General features: G+C 43.0%; 1 protein-coding gene and 1 long non-coding RNA gene across 2 annotated transcripts in view; one reads left to right on the top strand and one right to left on the bottom strand.

The window, feature by feature from the left end:
- LOC126175749 (sperm flagellar protein 1-like) overlaps positions 1-22,244 on the bottom strand; it is a 211,997-nt gene that overhangs the window by 104,977 nt on the left and 84,776 nt on the right. The gene's annotated exons all lie outside the window — the stretch shown is intronic.
- LOC126175751 (uncharacterized) overlaps positions 1-22,244 on the top strand; it is a 115,892-nt gene that overhangs the window by 50,723 nt on the left and 42,925 nt on the right. The gene's annotated exons all lie outside the window — the stretch shown is intronic.

Here is a 22,244-nt window from a genome sequence, read left to right as displayed (position 1 = left end):
ACACTGCAATGAAGGATTTAACATGGATGCCGTTTTGACTGGCACTTCTCGTAATGAAAACAATTCCTTTGACGTTTTCACATACACGTCGCACAATAAATCTACTGCTAGGCACTTTTAGTATTACACATTTACTTTACACTAAAACAATATTATTTTTAACGGTAATAATACGACGGCAAGACATGCGCGTCCGACACAAGTTACAAGAGACAAGAGAAGAATGAGTAACTGTTCATCGAGAATATCTCGTCCATCAAAAGAATGTGTAAAAGTGTTCTTCTTCTGTCCGTTTTTCGCGCCACGATTTTCAAAGTCAATAACTCACTGCATCTCTGACGGCGCTTCAACAATAAACAAGTTACGTCACAGGTCGTTCACCTTTTACATTCTCGCAACATTATTTGCTAACTGTAGCTGTTGCCGAGCGACTGCTCGATTAGTGAATGATTTAAAATGATAAGGCAATCACATAATGTTACACACTTTCCCATTTTGGCACTCTCTTCAGTAACATCCAATCAAACACCGGCGATGAGGGTAAATATGAGGCGCTCCACTTGCTGAGATATTCTACACAAGTGTCATAAAACTTGTTAACTCCTTCTCTAAAACTCCTTTCCGCTGCTTCTGCTCTTTTAAGGACAGGTTTAACATTAAAAGAAATGAACAGCTGTTCTCTCCTCTTAGTAACAGTTTCTAGAGTATTTTTCAAAACATCATTTACCTCTATGACACTTTTTGTGCTTCCCTCAATTTCCTTTATCCCATGCTGCAAAGTGCTAACCTGACTGTGAATGAACGATAAGTAGGCTTCACTTAAAGGGTTACTGAAAAACTGAACCAATATTTTGGATGCTTTGTCTTCATTTAGGAAAAAAACTTTTAACGGTTCAAACAGGCGGATTACTCTTTCAACTGCTGGAAACAGTGATAACCAGCTAGTTTTCGAGTGACACATTTCATTCATATATTCAGTTCCCACATAATCACAGAACTCCTTAAGCCTCTCTGTCCTAACAGTATTATGTAAAAGTGTGAGTATACCTACATGACGATAGTTTCAACATCACAGCTTAAACTGTCAGCAGACGTCTGCACGCTATTGTGTAAAACATGTGCAGGGCACCCTATGCCTTCAATGTTTTCATGCAATGTTGCCTTTAATTTGGTAAATACGGTGCATTTGCCTTGTCTTTTTAAACCACCAAAGCTTGTATTGGTGTTGTCTCCACAAAATGCCACACTTTTATTTTTCTCAAGACCAAACATTTCGATAGTATTCATACAAAATCTTGAAATTTCGTCAGCTGTTTCATTAGGTAGGGAACTCACCTTCAAAAGTTGGTCTGAATTCCGTGATTAATATCGAAAAAGTGAACAACAAACGGAAATATTTTAGTTGCCTTATGATTGCTGGCATCAGTGGACGTCCCATAGAAAGAAGACTTTTTGATGTATTCAAGGTTTTCCTTTACACTCTGGGGAGCAATAACTCCTGTCACTAAGGCTGACACTTTAGTTCTTGCTGAACTAAACTTTTTTGCAACGGAAGAATCATCAAACATAATGCTGTTAAGCTTATTAGTACAATCACTAGATCTATAAGTTTGGTGTTTTACCATGTGGTAGGCTAGTGTAAGCTCGGCTGCTCGAACTTTCGTCTCTACACTTGACTCATGTTTCACAAAATAATTTTGTAGAGTTTTACTGCAGCTCGGTGCACTGTATCTGTTATTGTGTTTCTTTGACCTAATGTGATCAACTATGTCGGAACGTCCACCATGACTTATACTAATAAAACGGTTACATACGGAACACACTGCTTCCTAATCAAAACGACCTTTCTTAATGAAATTCCATTCCTTGGAATAACAGTCACTGAACTTGCAGGCACGTTTCGGCATTGCTTTTCACAGTACTGCAGCAATAATACCACTAATATGAGAAAAAACTATTGCAGTTTGTCTGACAAAACATCACCTACTACACTGTACTGACAATGAGTGTGTGATTAAGTGGCGCGACAATCGGACGGTTTCATATCTCTGTTACAATAATACAACTTACTACTTGTTGGCCAAAGTACTGCTCAAAGTAAATTATTGCCTGAGTGTATCAATACTGATACTATGATTACTAGTATGGGACAATGGAGGTTTTAGACAAATAAGCTAAAATATAATAATTTCTTATGTTGTATTTCTTTTAATATAGCGAAATCCCAAAAATCTGAGAAGTTTCACGAAATGTATTTAAAAACTGAATTCCGGGACTTTTGAGTGTCCCGAAACAAATTTTCGGAACACCGGAACACAGGGATGAAAACCGGGACAATCCCGGTTTTCCGGGACGTTTGGTCACCCTGGCTTAGCTTATCATGCAGCGAAACAGCCAGTTACTCCAGTCTGGACTGCGGAAATAAGCTCGTTTCACACATTTTCGAAGATTCTGCTACGACCTCAAAGATTTCTCGTGGACGAACAAAAGAAGAAATGTTGATGAAGAATGTACTGGCTCCTAAAAGAGTGTACGACCTTTCAGCCATTTTAAGAGACTCAGGAAAATCTTTTTGTTTCATTGACAACAGGCGCATCAAATAGCGGCAAAAAAGATGTTTCCTGTTTGCATTTGCTTTTTGACATACTGAGAAGAGTACAAAACAAGCTTTTGAGTTTCATTAAAAATGCTGAGGAATCTTCTGGAGTGACTGATTTACTCTTGCGAAGTTTGTAAATCCTTAAATTGAGCGTAAATAAGGTTTCTTCAAACAGTGCTGATAACGCAAGCATTAATTTTGGCACGAATAAATCAGTTTTTCAGTCACTTCTCAATAAGAATAAAAATATTATACAGCCGAACTGCACTAATCATATACTCCATAATGCAGTTAAGAAAGCGACTGATAAATTAGATATTGTTGTGTAAACCTAGTGTTAAAAAGTTTTGATCATTTCACGGTATGTGCAAAAAGAAGAGAGGAACAGAAATCTTTTTTTCAGTTTGTGGAACTGGAATGGATGGAGATACTGAGACATGTTCGCACTAGAAGGCTTTCTTTGACTACAACCGTAAACAGGATTCTTCTGATAAGGGCTGCCATCAAGAGCTATTTCCAAAGTGTTGATGAGTGTCCAAAATTTCTGAGGTCAGTTTTTCTGAATGAAGCCCCTGAGGAAAACATCATGCCAGAAATAAACTCCATTTTGTGAGCAGTGTTTGGAAATCTGTTGGATACAGCTATCTGATTTATAATAAGGTTTTAGACTGATTGATTGATTTGATTGGTTTTATTTCGTGTTCCATTGGTCCAACTGAGTTGGGTTCACAAGGACGTGGAACGAGTCAGTTTTTTACAAATACAATGTGATAATCTTATAGCATATACAGACATTTGAGCACATAATTATATAAAAATTTATACAGTAAATTCTTCGAACAGCAGTACAGAAAAAACACGATACATATTTTCTTAGAATCATTTAAGCACTACGTAAAAACAGATATAGAGCACACACAGATACAGAGCTCAAGCTAAATAACATTCTTAGTGGCGTTATGTCAACCTGTATTATATAATATTAAAATTTTACAATTTATTTATTAAAAATTCATCTAGACTGTAAAAAGCTTTTTCTAGCAGAAATATGTTTAGTGCTTTCTTAAACTTACTCTTGTTATGAATCTCTGTCTTTATTTCAGTAGGAAGAGCATTGAAGAGTTTTGTTCCAGTGTAGTGGACACCCATTTGCGCCAACTCAAATTTCTATTTTGGTAAACATTTTTGGAAAGCAGTGACCAATTAATTGTTATATTTTGACTAAAGTTCAGTCTTGATCACTCATGTATGTTTTAATGATATAGGTAACCGGTTTCAGTTCTTTCTACAGAACCATCATCAGACCTGTGGATAAATTTTAAGAAATACTAGATACCAATCTTTAAATAAAATGAAAGTGTCTAATGATGTCAAAATTTAACAAGATAAGATAAAATTAATTATACCCATGGCTCCCTTAGGATGGTAGGCGGAGCTCTCCTCGCTGCTACGCAGTCAACTGATGGTTTGAGTGCTAAGCACGAGCTTAAATATGCAGAGGCTCCGCCTACTTCCTGTCACACTACTTCACAACTGACAATCAGCGTTCATAATATGACGCCATCGTCAAAGTATAAAAGTAGGAAATACACTAATAACATAAAATTGATTCATTTAAATGTCTGATTAAAAGATAGTTAGTATGTCTACAGCTTATTTATATTTTGGATAAAAACAGTGAACTACGATGTGTAATAGTTGTGCCCTCTATGGGCAACCTTAGTACTATTAAAGTGCCGGTTACATCAAAGATGTGAAAGTCTTTGGCGTTGTGGTATATATCGAGTATACTGAGTCGCCTGCATCATAATTGCATCTTTGTTGGATGCTGCATAATCGTCTTACTTTAACTACAGTTTTTATAGCAATATTCTTTACTGTTGTAGAGTAGCAGCCAAGAGTATGTTCCACATTATGTATATCTGAATAACTGATGAGACTGCTGATGAAATTTTTTAATCATCGATCTAAAAGTTTTTATAATAATCAATGTCAATTTAATATTTTTTTTAATGTTGTGCTGTATATTTTACATACATTGCTTTTGCCATGGGTATAACTAGTCTTATATTTTATAAAAAACAAAAGAGTAGATGCTTTTACTATAAAATTTCGTCAAAAAGGTCGTAATAATATTTTTCACGAAAATCTAATTGTTCATTGAGCAGCACTGATGATTTGGTTTTCAATGAGCATATATCTCGATTTCTTCTAGGATATTCATAAGTAAGCCTTTATTTGCATAATGCAGAACTTGTAAATTCTGTTCTACTGTCCCCTCAGCATGATTATTGAATGCTATATGATGGCCAAATACAGACTTTGTTCGTGAGGTACCCGATGTATGTTCTTTGTACCTTACTGCAAAATTTCGACCTGTTTGGCCGATATATATTTTCCCACAGTCTCTACATTGGATCTTGTATACTCCTGATCTGGTAGATTTTCCATTGTTTTTACTTACTGTATGTCTTAATTTTTGTTGTAAAGTATTGTCAGTTGTAAATGCTATTGTTATTCCAGAATTTTTGAATAAATTAGTAATTCTATCTGATACGTGTCCCATATATGTCATCTTCATATATTTTGGATTACCTATTAGTGGAGTGCTTTGTGATTGTTGTACTTTATTAAAATTGATATCTACCTGTCGTGTGTCGAAAGAGTTGGTTTTTGCAATTTGTTTTAAGATGGTCATTTCCTTTTTGATTTCATTAGCTTTTAGCGGTAATTTTAGTATTCAGTGTATCATAGACTTAAAAAATGCTTTTTTATACTTGTCAGGATGACATGATGTGGCATTAATAATAACATCAGTGGTATAAAAAAGCATTTTTTAAGTCTATGATACACCGAATACTAAAATTACCGCTAAAAGCTAATGAAATCAAAAAGGAAATGACCATCTTAAAACAAATTGCAAAAACCAACTCTTTCGACACACGACAGGTAGATATCATTTTTAATAAAGTACAACAATCACAAAGCACTCCACTAATAGGTAATCCAAAATATATGAAGATGACATATATGGGAAACGTATCAGATAGAATTACTAATTTATTCAAAAATTCTGGAATAACAATAGCATTTACAACTGACAATACTTTACAACAAAAATTAAGACATACAGTAAGTAAAAACAATGGAAAATCTACCAGATCAGGAGTATACAAGATCCAATGTAGAGACTGTGGGAAAATATATATCGGCCAAACAGGTCGAAATTTTGCAGTAAGGTACAAAGAACATACGTCGGGTACCTCACGAACAAAGTCTGTATTTGGCCATCATATAGCATTCAATAATCATGCTGAGGAGACAGTAGAACAGAATTTACAAGTTCTGCATTATGCAAATAAAGGCTTACTTATGAATATCCTAGAAGAAATCGAGATATATGCTCATTGAAAACCAAATCATCAGTGCTGCTCAATGAACAATTAGATTTTCGTGAAAAATATTATTACGACTTTTTTGACGAAATTTTATAGTAAAAGCATCTACTCTTTTGTTTTTTATAAAATATAAGACTAGTTATACCCATGGCAAAAGCAATGTATGTAAAATATACAGCACAACATTAAAAAAAATATTAAATTGACATTGATTATTATAAAAACTTTTAGATCGATTATTAAAAAATTTCATCAGCAGTCTCATCAGTTATTCAGATATACATAATGTGGAACATACTCTTGGCTGCTACCCTACAACTGTAAAGAATATTGCTATAAAAACTGTAGTTAAAGTAAGACGATTATGCAGCATCCAACAAAGATGCAATTATGATGCAGGCGACTCGGTATACTCGATATATACCACAACGCCAAAGACTTTCACATCTTTGATGTAACCGGCACTGTAATAGTACTAAGGTTGCCCATAGAGGGCACAACTATTACACATTGTAGTTCACTGTTTTTATCCAAAATATAAATAAGCTGTAGACATACTAACTATCTTTTAATCAGACATTTAAATGAATCAATTTTATGTTATTAGTGTATTTCCTACTTTTATACTTTGACGATGGCGTCATATTATGAACGCTGATTGTCAGTTGTGAAGTAGTGTGACAGGAAGTAGGCGGAGCCTCTGCATATTTAAGCTCGTGCTTAGCACTCAAACCATCAGTTGACTGCGTAGCAGCGAGGAGAGCTCCGCCTACCATCCTAAGGGAGCCATGGGTATAATTAATTTTATCTTATCTTGTTAAATTTTGACATCATTAGACACTTTCATTTTATTTAAAGATTGGTATCTAGTATTTCTTAAAATTTATCCACAGGTCTGATGATGGTTCTGTAGAAAGAACTGAAACCGGTTACCTATATCATTAAAACATACATGAGTGATCAAGACTGAACTATAGTCAAAATATCAAATTTCTATGCTCGCTGTGTCTGTCATTCTTCCTCCTTGTGTTATGCTCATGATAATTACTAGTTGGTTGAAATATCTTTATATTTTTACAGACAAAACACATGAGAGAAAAAATATATTGGCATGTAGTTGTGTATATTTTAAGTTTTCGAAAGCTATTTCTACACGAGTCTCTTGGGCGCAATCCACATATAACTCTTAAAGCTCGCTTCTGAGCAATGAACACTTTCCTTGCTAATGGCTGGTTGAACCAAAAAATAATGCTGTATTCAACGAGCGAGTGAAAATAGCCATAGTATACCACTTTTGCAGTGTTATGTTTAGCACATGTAATGACAACCCGTAAAGCACACGTATATAATTTGATATAATTTGTCTGTTGCTATCATGTAAAGATAACTGACATATAAGACATTCACATAACTATTTGTGTGACTGAACTTTGGATTAAGTATTGCTTTAACCTATTTAAAATTATTCAAATGAATCATTTTTATTCCTATTTTTTTGTGTAGTACCTTTTATTCTTTTTCATATGTTCTGTTATAATCTCGAACCTACAATGTTTTAAGCTGTGGAAATAATTATATATAAAATAATTTTCATTACATTTGTAACGGTACTTTTCTTGATTTGGGGAATAGTTGTCTATTTCTCAGGCAGGCAGTATTTAATTTTAATGTGGTTGCAAAAAATTTAGACAACATGCATAGTTCAGTGAGGTTTACATTGGAAGGCGACTAGCAATCGTCATTTTGTGCTGTGACAGGTATCTGTGCATAAAGACGGGTCATTTGTGGAACAATAATATATAACATCTACAAGTTCTACTGTGAAATGTCTTATTCATAACTTCCCTGGAACAGCGTGTCTAGCCATCACAGCTCAAATGTATTTGAAAACAAACGTCACATAAATGACAACTGGGCAGTTAATTAGTGTCAAAGACTATACAGCCATATTATCATGGGTTAATACAATGTTATTCTGTTGGTTATGAACTGTAGATTAAAACTGAAGAAACTGCAAAAAGTTGGGAATTTAAGGAGATGGGACCTGGATAAACTGAAAGAGCCAGACGTTGTACAGACTTTCAGGGAGAGCATAAGGGAACAATTGACAGGAATGGGGGAAAGAAATACAGCAGAAGAAGAATGGGTAGCTCTGAGGGATGAAGTAGTGAAGGCAGCAGAGGATCAAGTAGGTAAAAAGACGAGGGCTAGTAGAAATCCTTGAGTAACAGAAGAAATATTGAATTTAATTGATGGAAGGAGAAAATATAAAAATGCAGTAAATGAAGCAGGCGGAAAGGAATACAAACGTCTCAAAAATGAGATCGACAGAAGTAGAAAATGGCTAAGCAGGGATGGCTAGAGAACAAATGTAAGTATGTAGAGGCTTATCTCACTAGGGGCAAGATAGATACTGCCTACAGGAAAATTAAATAGACCTTTGGAGAAAAGAGAGCCACTTGTATGAATATCAAGAGCTCAGATGGAAACCCAGTTCTAAGCAAAGAAGGGAAAGCAGAAAGGTGGAAGGAGTATATAGAGGGTCTATACAAGGGCGATGTACCTGAGGACAATATTATGGAAATGGAAGAGGATGTAGATGAAGATGAAATGGGAGATACGATACTGCGTGAAGAGTTTGGCAGAGCACTGAGAGACCTAAGTCGAAACAAGGCCCCGGGAGTAAACAACATTCCATTAGAACCACTGACGGCCTTGGGAGAGTCAGTCTTGACAAAACTCTATCATCTGGTGAGCAAGATGTATGAGACAGGCGAAATACCCTCAGACTTCAAGAAGAATATATTAATTCCAATCCCAAAGAAAGCAGGTGTTGACAGATGTGAAAATTACCGAACAATCAGTTTAATAAGTCACAGCTGCAAAATACTAACGCGAATTCTTTACAGACGAATGGAAAAACTGGTAGAAGCCGACCTCGGGGTAGATCAGTTTGGATTCCGTAGAAATGTTGGAACACGTGAGGCAGTACTGATCTTATGACTTACCTTAAAAGAAAGATTGAGGAAAGGCAAACCTACGTTTCTAGCATTTGTAGACTTGGAGAAAGCTTTTGACAATGTTGAGTGGAATATTCTCTTTCAAATTCTAAAGGTGGTAGGGGTTAAATACAGGGAGCGAAAGGCTATTTACAATTTGTACAGAAACCAAATGGCAGTTATAAGAGTCGAGGTGTTGAAAGGGAAGCAGCGGTTGGGAAGGGAGTGAGGCAGGGTTGTAGCCTGTCCCCGATGTTATTCAATCTGTATATTGAGCTAGCAGTAAAGGAAACAAAAGAAAAATTCTGAGTAGGTATTAAAGTCCATGGAGAAGAAATAAAAACTTTGAGGTTCGCCGATGACATTGTAAGTCTGTCAGAGACAGCAAAGGACTTGGAAGAGCAGTTGAATGGAATGGACAGTGTCTTGAAAGGAGGATATAAGATGAACATCAACCAAAGCAAAACGACGATAATGGAATGTAGTCGAATTAAGTCGGGTGATGCTGAGGGAATTAGATCAGGAAATGAGAGGCTTAAAGTAGTAAAGGAGTTTTGCTATTTGGGGAGCAAAATAACTGGCGATGGTCGAAGTAGTGAGGATATAAAATGTAGACTGGCAATGGCAAGGAAAGCGTTTCTGAAGAAGAGAAATTTGTTAACATCGAGTATAGATTTAAGTGTCAGGAAGTCGTTTCTGAAAAGTATTTGTATGGAGTGTAGCCATGTATGGAAGTGAAATGTGGACGGTAAATAGTTTTGACAAGAAGAGAATAGAAGCTTTCGAAATGTGGTGCTACAGAAGAATGCTGAAGATTAGGTGGGTAGATCACATAACTAATGATGAAGTATTGAATAGAATTGGGGAGGAGTATGTGGCGCAACTTGACAAAAAGAAGGGACCGGTTAGTAGGACATGTTCTGAGGCATCAAGAGATCACAAATTTAGCATTGGAGGGCAGTGTGGAGGGTAAAAATCGTAGAGGGAGACCAAGAGATGAATACACTAAGCAGATTCAGAAGGAGGTGGGTTGCAGTAAGTACTGGGAGATGAAGAAGCTTGCATAGGATAGGGTAGCATGGAGAGCTTCATCAAACCAGTCTCAGGACTGAAGACCACAACAACAACAATACAATGTACAATCCGTATGTTTGCAACGGAACAAACGTAAGAATTCTGCCGTCACAAAGGTCTAGTCACAAGGCCCATGTAATCAGTGCAGTGTATTCAAAGCCTGCTGCAGGCATTAGCAAAACTAGCAAGCGAACAGTTTCTTCAGCGCTACGCCAGTCCAACAAACTTTTTGTTCATTTGCTTCTTAGTGGAAACCGTGTGAAATTTCAGTTGGACACGGGTGCCTTTGTTACATTCCTGATTCGTAGCACATATGAACTGTTAGGCTACCCACACCTGTCTAAAACTAGACGAACCTGACGGCTTATAATGTTCTCGGAAAATGTACTTTGCCAGCCGTGTATCGCTCGCATACGCGAACTGTGACTTTCACTGTCTACAATCACGCGATTGTGATAACGTATTTGGCCTTGATTCGTTTGATTTGTATGGCTTCCAAATTCAGGACAATGTGTTGTCAGTGACTGCATTCAATGCCAACGACAGTGTAGCTTGCTTGCTCAAAGAATTCGCTGAACACCGAAGGATTAGTCAAGGCTAAAAATTTTGTTGTACATATTACTATGAAAGACAATGCTGAGCCGAAATTTTGCCGGGTCAGAACTGTTCCCATTGCATTACGGGACAAAGTGGCTGCTGAACTTAAAGAATTGCAAGATAGTGGAGCTATTGCGCCATACAAACTAGTCAGTGGGCAGGTCCACTGGTTTTACTCCCCAAATCTTCAGGTCGCATTCGCTTCTGTGTTAAATTTAAGTCTACTGTCAACCCGCAAACTGTGATTGATGCTTATCCATTGTCATTCCCAGAGGATCTCATGGAGAGATTAGGCGCTGGTCCTACTTTTCAAGCTGCCGGAGTGGCCGAGCGGTTAAAGGCGCTACAGTCTGGAACCGCACGACCGCTACGGTCGCAGGTTCGAATCCTGCCTCGGGCATGGATGTGTGTGATGTCCTTAGGTTAGTTAGGTTTAAGTAGTTCTAAGTTCTAGGGGACTTATGACCACAGCAGTTGAGTCCCATAGTGCTCAGAGCCATTTGAACCATTTGAACCTACTTTTCAAAAATTGATTTGTGTGTCACATGTCTCCAAATACCACTAGATGAAGAAACTCAAGCCATGTGTGTTGTGAACACTCATTTGGGCCTGTTTAAATATTTCCGCTTGCCTTTTGGTAGTGCTTCCGCACCCGCCTTTTTCCAACGGTATTTGGAAAAGCTGACTGTTCAAATACCGAACTGTTGAAACTATTTGCACGATGTTGCTGTAGCAGGTCGTACTCCTGAAAAACACATTGCAAATTTCCGTCTTTTGTTTTGTGTGTTATCTGATGCAGGACTAAAGTGTAGACTGGACAAGAGTGATTTTTTAAACCTGAGTTGCAGTATCTTGGTCATGTCATAAACAGTCAAGGTGTACATCGTCTTCAGACACATTTGTTAGCTATACATGATCTGCCAGTTCCTTGCAATGTCACGGATTGCAGTCAGCCTTAGGGAAAATGATCTATTACATTCGGTTCATACCGAATACTGCACATATCGCAGCTCCATTGCTTCGTTTGCGCCGCAAGAACGTCCCCTTTGTTTGGACAGATGAATGCCAAGAATCTTTTCAAAAACTTAAAGATGCATTGCTCGGTGATCGCTTCTTAGTTCACTTTGATCCTCACCAACCAGTTGAGTTGCAAGTTGATGCTTCCTCTTACAGAACCAGTGCAGTGCTTTCGCACAGATTTGGTGATACAGACAGTCCTATTGCTTTTGCATCAAAAGTGTTGTCCAAAGTTCAGAATAACTACTCACAAATAAAGAGGCATTAGCTACTGTTTATAGTATCATCAAATTCCAAGACTATCTGTATGGCAGAAATTTCTACTTAGTAATGGATCACAAGCCATTGCAGTCCTTGTTTTATTTGATGAAGCCGGTTCCTGTACGAACTGCCCAAAAATTGCCACGGTGCGCTTTGTTGTTGTCTCAATACCAAAGTGTATCGTCCGATAGCTCAAGACAGTGATGCGGACGCACTTTCACGTCTTCCGATTGGCCCTGACGCAGACTGCATCTTGTTGTCAATCGATGTTCAGGATTCTGAATTGCTTCAATCTTTTCCTCTGAATTATAGGAAATTTACACAGGCCACGGAAGCTGACTCAAATTTGAACATTTTGCTAACACACATTCGCACATCTTGGTCTCGCTCATTGCATACATAAAGAACTCTGTAGCGCGCCGATACTTTGCACATCGGCATAGCCTCGCTATACAGCAAGGTGTGAAATGACAGTGCACAGTCACGTGTGTTGATTCCCAAAGCTTTGCAAAAAGAAGTGTGGCAGTTACTTCACCAAGGACACTGGGGGATTGTTCGTACGGAACAGTTAGCGTCGACACTGTACTTGGCAAGGTATGGACAACCAAAAAGAACAGATGACGTCACAGTGTCACGCATGCGCGGAAAATGAGTCCGCTCCGCCGCAAAAATTCTCTGCCTGGCAATCACCATGTCAACGCGTGCGCATAGACTGTGCACGACCTTTTTGGAACACTCGTTGGTTGATTGTGGTAGACTCTTATAGCAAGTTTTCTTATGCTGTGTCAACGAACTAGACAACCTCACGTAGTACAGTTCAGCCATTGTCCTCAATTTTTTGCTTCGAAGTTTTGCCTGAAGTCATAATGTCGGACAACGTCACGTCGAATGAATTTGAAACATTCTGTGACGCATTGGCATACGGCATCCATAGTCAAACGGCGAAGCGGAACGTTTTGTCAGGACTTTTAAACAGTAGATGGCCGAACTTCGCACCGCACACACCAGGGATCAAGCATTGAAACTGTTTCTTGCCTCTATCGTTCATAAGCGCCACGCCCGACTGGTGGCGGCCCCACTTCGTTAGCGACTTGGATAGCAGCGTCAACGTTAGGCACTTCGATAGCAGTTCAGGAAAGACTTTTGTCAGTTAGAGATCAACAGTCACTGCAACGACTGATTATTTCGTATGTCGCCCTTTGCTTGCGACACATCTGTGTAATTGCCAAAGTTAAGTATCTGTAATCGCCTTTTTGTAATAAAACTCGTTAATACGAGTCGTTTGATTGATTGGTGGTGGTGTGTTGGGGCTTATGGGCGCTCAACATCGAGGTTATCAGTGCCCTGACACACATTAAAAGGAACGAATGTGGACAGACCTAAGAAAACTAAAGCGCACACTCAAAGAAAGCAGGAAAAGAAGGAAAATGCTACATAAGAAAGTAAAACCTAAGGAAAGGGGAAACATAGCAACAAAAATGTCACAGGAAATTGTTATTGGCTGGCCACTTACATAAAATATGGGCGAGCTTGTCACACAGTGAGCAAATTAAAATCCTCTCCCTAAAATCTTTGTAAAAACATTTGACAGGGCACAGAACTTTAAAACTTTAACCACATTCGTCCGAGTGTTGCCTAAAAGAGATGGCAGGTCCGCTGGCAAGTCAGCCGCGACCCGCTGGTCAGAAAATAAAACGCAATCCAATAAAACGTGGCGCACAGTGACCTGGACGCCACAAGCACCACACATTGGAGGGTCCTCTCGCCAGAGAAGGAAGCCATGCGTCATAGGGCTGTGGCCTATCCGAAGCCGAGTGAGGAGAACTTCGTCCCGTCGATGGGGCTGAAAGGAAGTACACCACACACGCGTTGTGGGCTTGACTATACGGAGCTTATTGTCAGTCACTTCCAGCCACTCATCCTCCCACTGTCGCATGACCCGTGAGCTCAACAGCGAGGTGAGTGCGTGCAAGGGGATAGCACACTGAGATACTTGTGGATCGAGACACGCCTCCTTGGCTGCGAGATCTGCCCTTTCATTCCCAGCAATGCCGACATGCCCCGGAACTCAGCAAAAAGCTACAACCTTCCCCAGTCGCTGTATTCGGAGGAGGGTATCCTGGATGGTCTGGACTATTTTGTCTGCCGGATACAAACGTTGCAATGAGTGAAGGGCACTGTGTGAATCGGAACAGACAAGAAATTTAGGAGAGTAAGAATGTCTCATGTGCTCCAGTGCCCGCAAGATCGCAGACAATTCTGCATCAAAGACAGTAAAAGTCTGAGGCAGTCGGACCTTGAGGACACGATATGGAAAAACAACTGAGCAACCAACAGAATCCCCTTGTTTCGACCCATCCGTAAAAACAGCTACATAGTCGTGGTGCTCAAATAAAATGGCAGAAAATGCTGCATTAAAAACGGTGGCAGGAGTGCAATCTCTCTTGTACTGCAATAAATCTAATATCACTCTGGGCCTCTTCAGTAACCAGGGTGGCAGGCGGTTAAAACCTTGGATTTGGGGTTGTACAGACTCCACACCGAGGGACTCTAGTACACGTTGCACACGGATCCCAAACGGCAACGTAGCCCGGGGACGGCGGGAAAAAAGGCGGTCCAGAGGTGGATGGGCAACAAGACGGTGAGCAGGTGAGCTGGGAGCTGCAAGAAACTTACAAGCCTGGCGCACCAGCAGGAGCTGCCGCCGGATGGTAAGTGGCGGTTCGCCAGACTCAGCACAGAGGCTGGGTAAGGGACTGGTCCGATAAGCACCCGTGGCCAGTCGGATCCCAGCATAGTGAACAGCATCAAGCATCGGCAAATAAGATGGTCTCGCTGACCCATATACTGTGCAGCCATAGTCCAGCCGTGAACGCACAAAAGCTCCATAAAACTGAAGGAGACGCGCCCTGTCCGCGCCCCAAGACCTGTGGCTGAGGCACTTGAGAATGTTCAGTGCTTTCAGCGTTCTGGCTTTCAAGTCACGTAGGTGTGGCAGCCATGACAACCTGGAGTCAAAAATTAGGCCTAGAAACCGCACTGTGTCTTTAAAATGTAGGACAGTATCCCCCATATGCAAGGCAGGCAAAGTAAAAAGATGACGAGAACGATTAAAATGAACACAAACACACTTATCGGCAGAAAACCGAAAACCCATCTTTGCAGCCCACTCCTCTAACCGCCGCACTGTTAGCTGCAACTGGCGGCTCACGGTTGCAACACTGGAGGAGGAACAGAAAACAGCAAAGTCATCCACAAATAAGGAGCACTGTACTGGACTCCTCACTGTAGACGTTATACTGTTGATGGCTATGGCAAAGAGGGTAACGCTTAAAACACTGCCCTTCGGGACACCGTTCTCTTGCTCAAAGTGATCAGACAGTGTGTTACCAACGCGGGTCCGAAAAAACCGCTGAGACAGGAAAGACCGAATGAAAATGGGGAGGCGGCCACGAAAGCCCCATTGATGCATTTGTGCAAGAATACAGTGTCTCCAAGTAGTATCATATGCCTTACTGATATCAAAGAAGATACCGATACAGTGATGCTGACGGAGAAAAGCCTGTTGAATAGCCGCCTCTAGGAGGGTCAGGTTGTCGACTGTGGACCGAAATTTTCGGAATCCACACTGAAAGCGGCTAAGGAGCTGTCTGGTCTCTAACAGCCAGACCAGACGCCGGTTAACCATCCGTTCCAGGGTCTTTCCGACACAGCTTGTCAAGGCGATACTACGATAACTACCGGAACATGTGAGGTCCTTTCCTGGTTTGAGGAGAGGGATGAGGATAGCCTCCCCCCACGAGGTGGGGAACACTCCTGTCTGCCATATGAGATTAAAACATTCGAGGAGGATTTTCTTTGACGCCGCTGGCAGATGTCGAAGCATGGAGTACCGGATGCGGTCGTAACCTGGTGCAGTGTCAGAAGTCTCAGTAAGTGCCGATTCAAGTTCCCACATGGAGAAAGGGGAATTGTAGGCCTCAGAACTGTTCGACCGAAAGTCCAAGTCGCTCTTTCGACAGTCGCACGGTAGCGACGAAACGCTGGATCCTCATTTGCAGTGGCAGTACTTTGTGCAAAATGCTCTGCCAGCGTCTGAGCAATGGCTCTGGGTGTTGTTTGGAGGCATCCCTGGTTCAGGACAGCAGCTATTGGTAAACGGCTATGTTTACTGGAAATCCTCCGGATGGCTTCCCATACTCTTGTGGAACAAGTGGAACGGCTGATGGAGTCCAGGAACTCCTGCCATGACCTTTTCTTCCTCTCTTTAATGACACGGCGTGCCCTGGCTCTCGCGATTCGAAAGGCGGTAAGATTGACCACTGTTGGGCGGTATTTAAGTCGGCGAAGGGCCGCACGCCTGTCCCGGATGGCTGAACGGCACTCTTCTGTCCACCAAGGCACGAGGCGCCGCTTAAGAGTGCCAGAAGACTGTGGTATGGACAGGTCAGCAGCATGATGGACCACAAGCGTGATGTGATCCACCCATTCCTGTACGTTATTGTGGCGGTCAAAGGCAGCCAACCGAGTGAACAGTGGCCAGTTAGCCCTGCCAATCATCCACGATGGTGGCCGCTGCTCCAGCAATACACCATCCAGGAGATGAATGCGAATAGGGAAGTGATCGCTGGAATGAAGGTCGTCAATGACCTCCCAGTGAACAGAGTCGGTGAGGGTTGGAGAGCAGAAAGATAGGTCAATGGCTGAGAATGACCCTGTAGCAGTAGAGAAATGAGTCGGAGTACCTGTGTTGAGGATGCACAACACTTGAGATGTTAGGAGGCTCTCCAAAATTCGACCTCGAGCGCAAAGAGAAGTGGAGCCCCACAGGACATGATGGGCATTGAAGTCTCCCAGGAGGAGAAATGGGCGGGGGAGTTGGTCGATAAGATCTGTGAGAGCGTCTAAGGTCATTGCATCCAGAGGGGGTAAATAAAGGGAGCAAACGGTAAGCCTCCGAGGTGAATGAATTTCAACTGCAACTGTTTGCAGGTCAGTATCCAGGGAGAGAGCAGAGGAGTGGTGGTCATTATTGACAAACACAGCGACTCCGCCTTTGGCCCTTTCTCCAGTCAGGTCATCTTTGCGATATGACGTGTAGCCCCTTAGTACAGGAGCATCAGATGGTTTTAAATGCGTTTCCTGTAAACACAAGCACAGGGGGCGTTGCCGTGCTAGGAGGTTCAGTTCCTCCACATGTGCCCGGAATCCATTCATGTTCCACTGTATAATGGGAGCCATCTATCAGGGTGGGAGTACCTTCATCCTCACTTTCTGTCGGGGAGGAGAGCCCACAACAGGTGGAGGCTCAGTTTTGGGGCGAGATGATTGCCCCAGTCTGACATCAACCTCCATCGCCTCAGAAGAGGAGTCGAGAGAGACGTCAGAGAGAATGACATCCACATCAGGAGACTGTATAACTGCAGCCTCTTTTAGTGGGCGAGTCTTCACCTTTGTCTTTGGCTTCGATGTTCGGGCCTGAGGTGGCATTGGAGCCAAAACCTCAGAAGCAGTAGGGGGTGTAGCAGCGCTGGGCAGTGCACAAGACTGGACCCGGGAAGGGGCAGGAAGTTCCATGATGTCAGCTACCAAAGCCTGGTCAGAAGGCCGGGGGGGGGGGGGGGGAGCAGCAGGCTTCACAGGAATGGCAGCAGCACACGTACATTGACAAGCGCAGGTGCTAGTGCTAACAGTAGCAACCTCCGTTTGTGTAGCGGCATCGGTTTTCAAGACTGGTTGTTTGAGAACGGAAGAAAAGGAAGCAGCGAACATGGGCGGCTGCATGGACTTGTAAATTTTCTTCGCCTCACCATACAGGATGCGTTTTGTAGTTTTCAGTTCCTGGATCTTCCGTTCCTCAACGAAAACTCTGCATTCCATACTCCACACAGGGTGATCCCCAGAGCAGTTGACACACTTGGGAGGAGAGGAGCAACCAACTCCCTCATGGGCGGCTTTACCACAATTCCCGCAAGTGGCTTCCCCTTTACAGCCGAGAGTAGTGTGTCCAAAGTGTTGGCATTTAAAACACCGCATGGGGTTGGGGTAATAAGGCCGTACACTGAGACATAGGAAACCTGCCTTTACATGCTCTGGCAATTTGGTGCTGTTAAATGTAAGGATAAATGAGTCAGTCTTTATGAGAGCACCATCCACCCGTTTCATAATGTGTTGCACGTCGACAATTCCTTCCCGGGACCATTCAGCCTTCAGTTCATCTTGGGGAATGTCAACGAGATCTCTGCAAGTCACAACACCCTTGCTGTAGTTCAAGGTGTTGTGAAATTCAGTCTCTATCGCAAACTCCCCAAGAAATTGTGCCTTCTGATGGTTCTGGACTTGCTGGAAGCTAGATGTTTCAACCAACAAGGTGCCATTTCGTAAGCGCTTTACAGATTTTAATGTGCCAGCAATACCTTCTAAGCCCTTCTGTATATAAAATGGCGAAACTTTTTCAAAACTCCCATCTTTTCTTTTAATTATGAAAAACACATTCTGCGAAGCAGCATGCGTTCTGTTACTACTACCTGAATCAGGAGGACTGGCTACACGAGCCCTCTTGTTGGATTGGGTGTTAGAACCCACCAGTGGTCCACCCTTTCCGCTGGCAGGAGAAGGATAAAAGTTCGAGGGTTCCATCTCGGTCCCACGAGCAGCTAGGGAACTAGAAGTCCACCTAGACAGATCCCCGCGTGCCTAGGTAAGCCTTATACAACTGGGGTGCGGCAGGTGCCCCAGAGGTTGCTCGTTTGCGACTGTTCCACCCCAACAGCCAAGCATCTTACAGGCGCGCAGCACACCGTAAGATTGAGGGGTTTTTATAGAGGTTTACCTTCCTCGCAATCCAGGCGGTCAAGCCAAGATTACCATTCCCCGCAGCACACAACATTCCACTGCCGCGCCATGCGGTGGTCGCTGAAGCATGTCCGGGGGTTACGGTGACAGGAGACTGGCGGCGCTGACCAGTCCCCAGCTCAGGACCCCGGGGTCGCCAAGCCCGTACTCAGCAAATGAATGCTGAGCCCCTGGGGGCATTTGATTGATTGTCTAGCGAACCGAGTAAGTAGGATTCCTAGATACAACAGAGAGAGCCGTTCCTCATCACCAAAACGCAAAAAGTTCCAGACACAGCAACGTGCAGGGAATGTTTTGCTGACTCCCTTTTGGGACGAACGAGGCTTGGACAACTACATGACTGGGGAAACGCCATCACCACTGCATCAAATTCTATTGTGTTAAAAAACCAGCCTGAGCCTAAAGTAAGATCAAATCAACTTCGACTTCTGCCTAAAGGTGTTATTTTGCAACACGGCTGTTATCGGCGTGCTACCTGCCCATGCAACACTTGCAACTAACGACGACACATACTTCGATACTCTGCGACATGCGCCATGCTCACCAGACCTCACACCGAATGATTACCATATGTTTGTACCACTCAAAGAGGAGAAGGGAGGAAAGAAATTTTGTCCTGATGAAGAAGTGCAGCAGGCACTGCGCGAATGGCTGTGCATACGATCAAAAAAAAATTCCGAAGTAATCTGTGCAATTACTGCGTAAGTGTGTTGAATGACAGGGAGGCTGTGTCGAAAAGAGAGACAATTTTCTCAATAAAAAATTTAAAACAATATTTAATGTTTTATTTGACTGCCCCTTGTATTAACCTGGAACAGGAAGAGATGAAGTACATAAGCCAGCAATTGCGTATTACCTCAACTCTTGTACATATTTTATTCACGACATACTGAACGAATTTTCAGGAGTTGTAGAAATGGTTTGGCACGGCACGACAATCAGTTCGTAATGGTTACAGCACATACAGATATCAGTACTGTATTGTTATACTGCCAATGTTGGCAGCGGACGGACGCAAACCACTCGTGGACAGACCTTTAACAGCCTCAGGCAGCCCTGGGAGAGACCTCATTCAGAACGTGGTGAACAAACTATAGATCCTGTTTTGATGTCTCCATGGGCTCATCAGCGTGGAAACACGTGGAGGTTGTGGCCATTCTGAAACCCGGCAAGGACTCACGCCAGGCATCCAGCTACCGACCCATCAGCCTGCTCCCGTCCCTCTCGAAGGTTTTCGAGAGGCTGTACGCGAGAAGACTGATGCGACACGTCACCCAGGAGGGCATCAACCCAGACAAGCAGTTCGGGTTTGGAGAAGACATGCCACTTCCCACCAGCTCCTGCGGGTGGTAGAACCAGCGATGAGGGCACTGGAAACAAGGAAATACCTTGGGGCAGTGTTCCTCGACGTCTCTTGAGCGTTTGTCTCGGTGTGGCACGACGGTCTCGAGTTCAAACTTTTTGAACAAGGTATACCGACGTCCCACATGACGCTACTGCCGTCGTACCTGTCTGAACGAACCTTCCACGTGAGGGCCGACGACGATACGTCCACAGATTGGCAGATACATGCAGGATTGCTGCAGGGGTTGGTCCTCGGCCCCTCGCTGTATGCCCTGTATGAGGTGCATTCAAGTTCTAAGGCCTCCGATTTTTCACGACATACTGAACGAATTTTCAGGAGTTGTGTGAGGAGCAGAGGAAGCAAGCTCCTCTTACCGAAGCTCAACACGTAGTCAGCAGGGAGGAGGGAAGGGTGGGGGGGGGGGGGAGGGGAGGGATAGAAACATGCGCATTGTTTTAAAATGAGGCCGCATTCATTGTCAATACGACCCAGAGATGGCAGCACCATACGGCAGATGGAATTTTACCGCCAGCGGCGAGAATGAGAACTGTTTTAAATACTTAAAAAGGCGACGTTTTCCTTTCTTGAACAGCGTGTAATCATTCGTTTTCTGAATTTGCGTGGTGTGAAACCAATTGAAATTCATTGACAGTTGAAGGAGACATGTGGTGATGGAGTTATGGATGTGTCGAAAGTGTGTTCGTGGGTGCGACAGTTTAATGAAGGCAGAACATCGTGTGACAACAAACCGAAACAACCTCGGGCTCGTACAAGCCGGTCTGACGACATGATCGAGAAAATGGAGAGAATTGTTTTGGGGGATCGCCGAATGACTGTTGAACAGATCGCCTCCAGAGTTGGCATTTCTGTGGGTTCTGTGCACACAATCCTGCAAGACGACCTGAAAATGCGAAAAGTGTCATCCAGGTGGGTGCCACGAATGCTGACGGACGACCACATGGCTGCCCGTGTGGCATGTTGCCAAGCAATGTTGACACGCAACGACAGCATGAATGGGACTTTCTTTTCGTCGTTTGTGACAATGGATGAGACGTGGATGCCATTTTTCAATCCAGAAACAAAGCGCCAGTCAGCTCAATGGAAGCACACAGATTCACCGCCACCAAAAAAATTTCGGGTAACCGCCAGTGCTGAAAAAATGATGGTGTTGGAGTTCTGGGACAGCGAGGGCGTAATCCTTACCCATTGCGTTCCAAAGGGCACTTCGGTAACAGGTGCATCCTACGAAAATGTTTTGAAGTACAAATTCCTTCCTGCACTGCAACAAAAACATCCGGGAAGGGCTGCGCGTGTGCTGTTTCACCAAGACAACGCACCCGCACATCGAGCTAACGTTACGCAACAGTTTCTTCGTGATAACAACTTTGAAGTGATTCCTCATGCTCCCTACTCACCTGACCTGGCTCCTAGTGACTTTTGGCTTTTTCCAACAATGAAAGACACTCTCCGTGGTCGCACATTCACCAGCCGTGCTGCTATTGCCTCAGCGATTTTCCAGTGGTCAATACAAACTCCTAAAGAAGCCTTCGCCGCTGCCATGGAATCATGGCGTCAGCGTTGTGAAAAATGTGTACGTCTGCAGGGCGATTACGTCGAGAAGTAACGCCAGTTTTATCGATTTCGGGTGAGTAGTTAATTAGAAAAAAAAATCGGAGGCCTTAGAACTTGAATGCACCTCGTACATTGCCGACGCCCGAAAGTGGCAGGAGTTGAAATGGCGCTGTACGCGGATGATACGGCCCTGTTCACTCGCAGCATGAACGCTCAAGTGCTGAGAAACCGCCTCCAACGCAGGTGCGACGCTTTGGGCTCATGGGCAACAAAATGGCGGCTGAAATTCAACGCCACGAAGAGCCAGGCAGTTGTCTTCACCCGAAGACTTCTGCCGCCAGGGCTTATGCCAGTCGAAATCCTGGGAGAACCTATCCCATGGACTGGGACGGCGAAATACCTAGGGGTTACCCTAGGCCGCAGTCTCACTTGGAAGCATCACATCCGTGATTTCAAAGGGAGAGCAATAGGACGTCTTCGCGCCCTGTATCCGCTGCTAAACCCGCAGTCGTCGTTGTCACCGCAAC

This window comes from Schistocerca cancellata, chromosome 3 (genome assembly GCF_023864275.1).
Source record: "Schistocerca cancellata isolate TAMUIC-IGC-003103 chromosome 3, iqSchCanc2.1, whole genome shotgun sequence".
Taxonomy (NCBI): Eukaryota; Metazoa; Arthropoda; class Insecta; order Orthoptera; family Acrididae; genus Schistocerca; species Schistocerca cancellata.
Note: the sequence above shows the minus strand (reverse complement) of the source record. Positions and strands in the feature narration are given on the sequence as shown.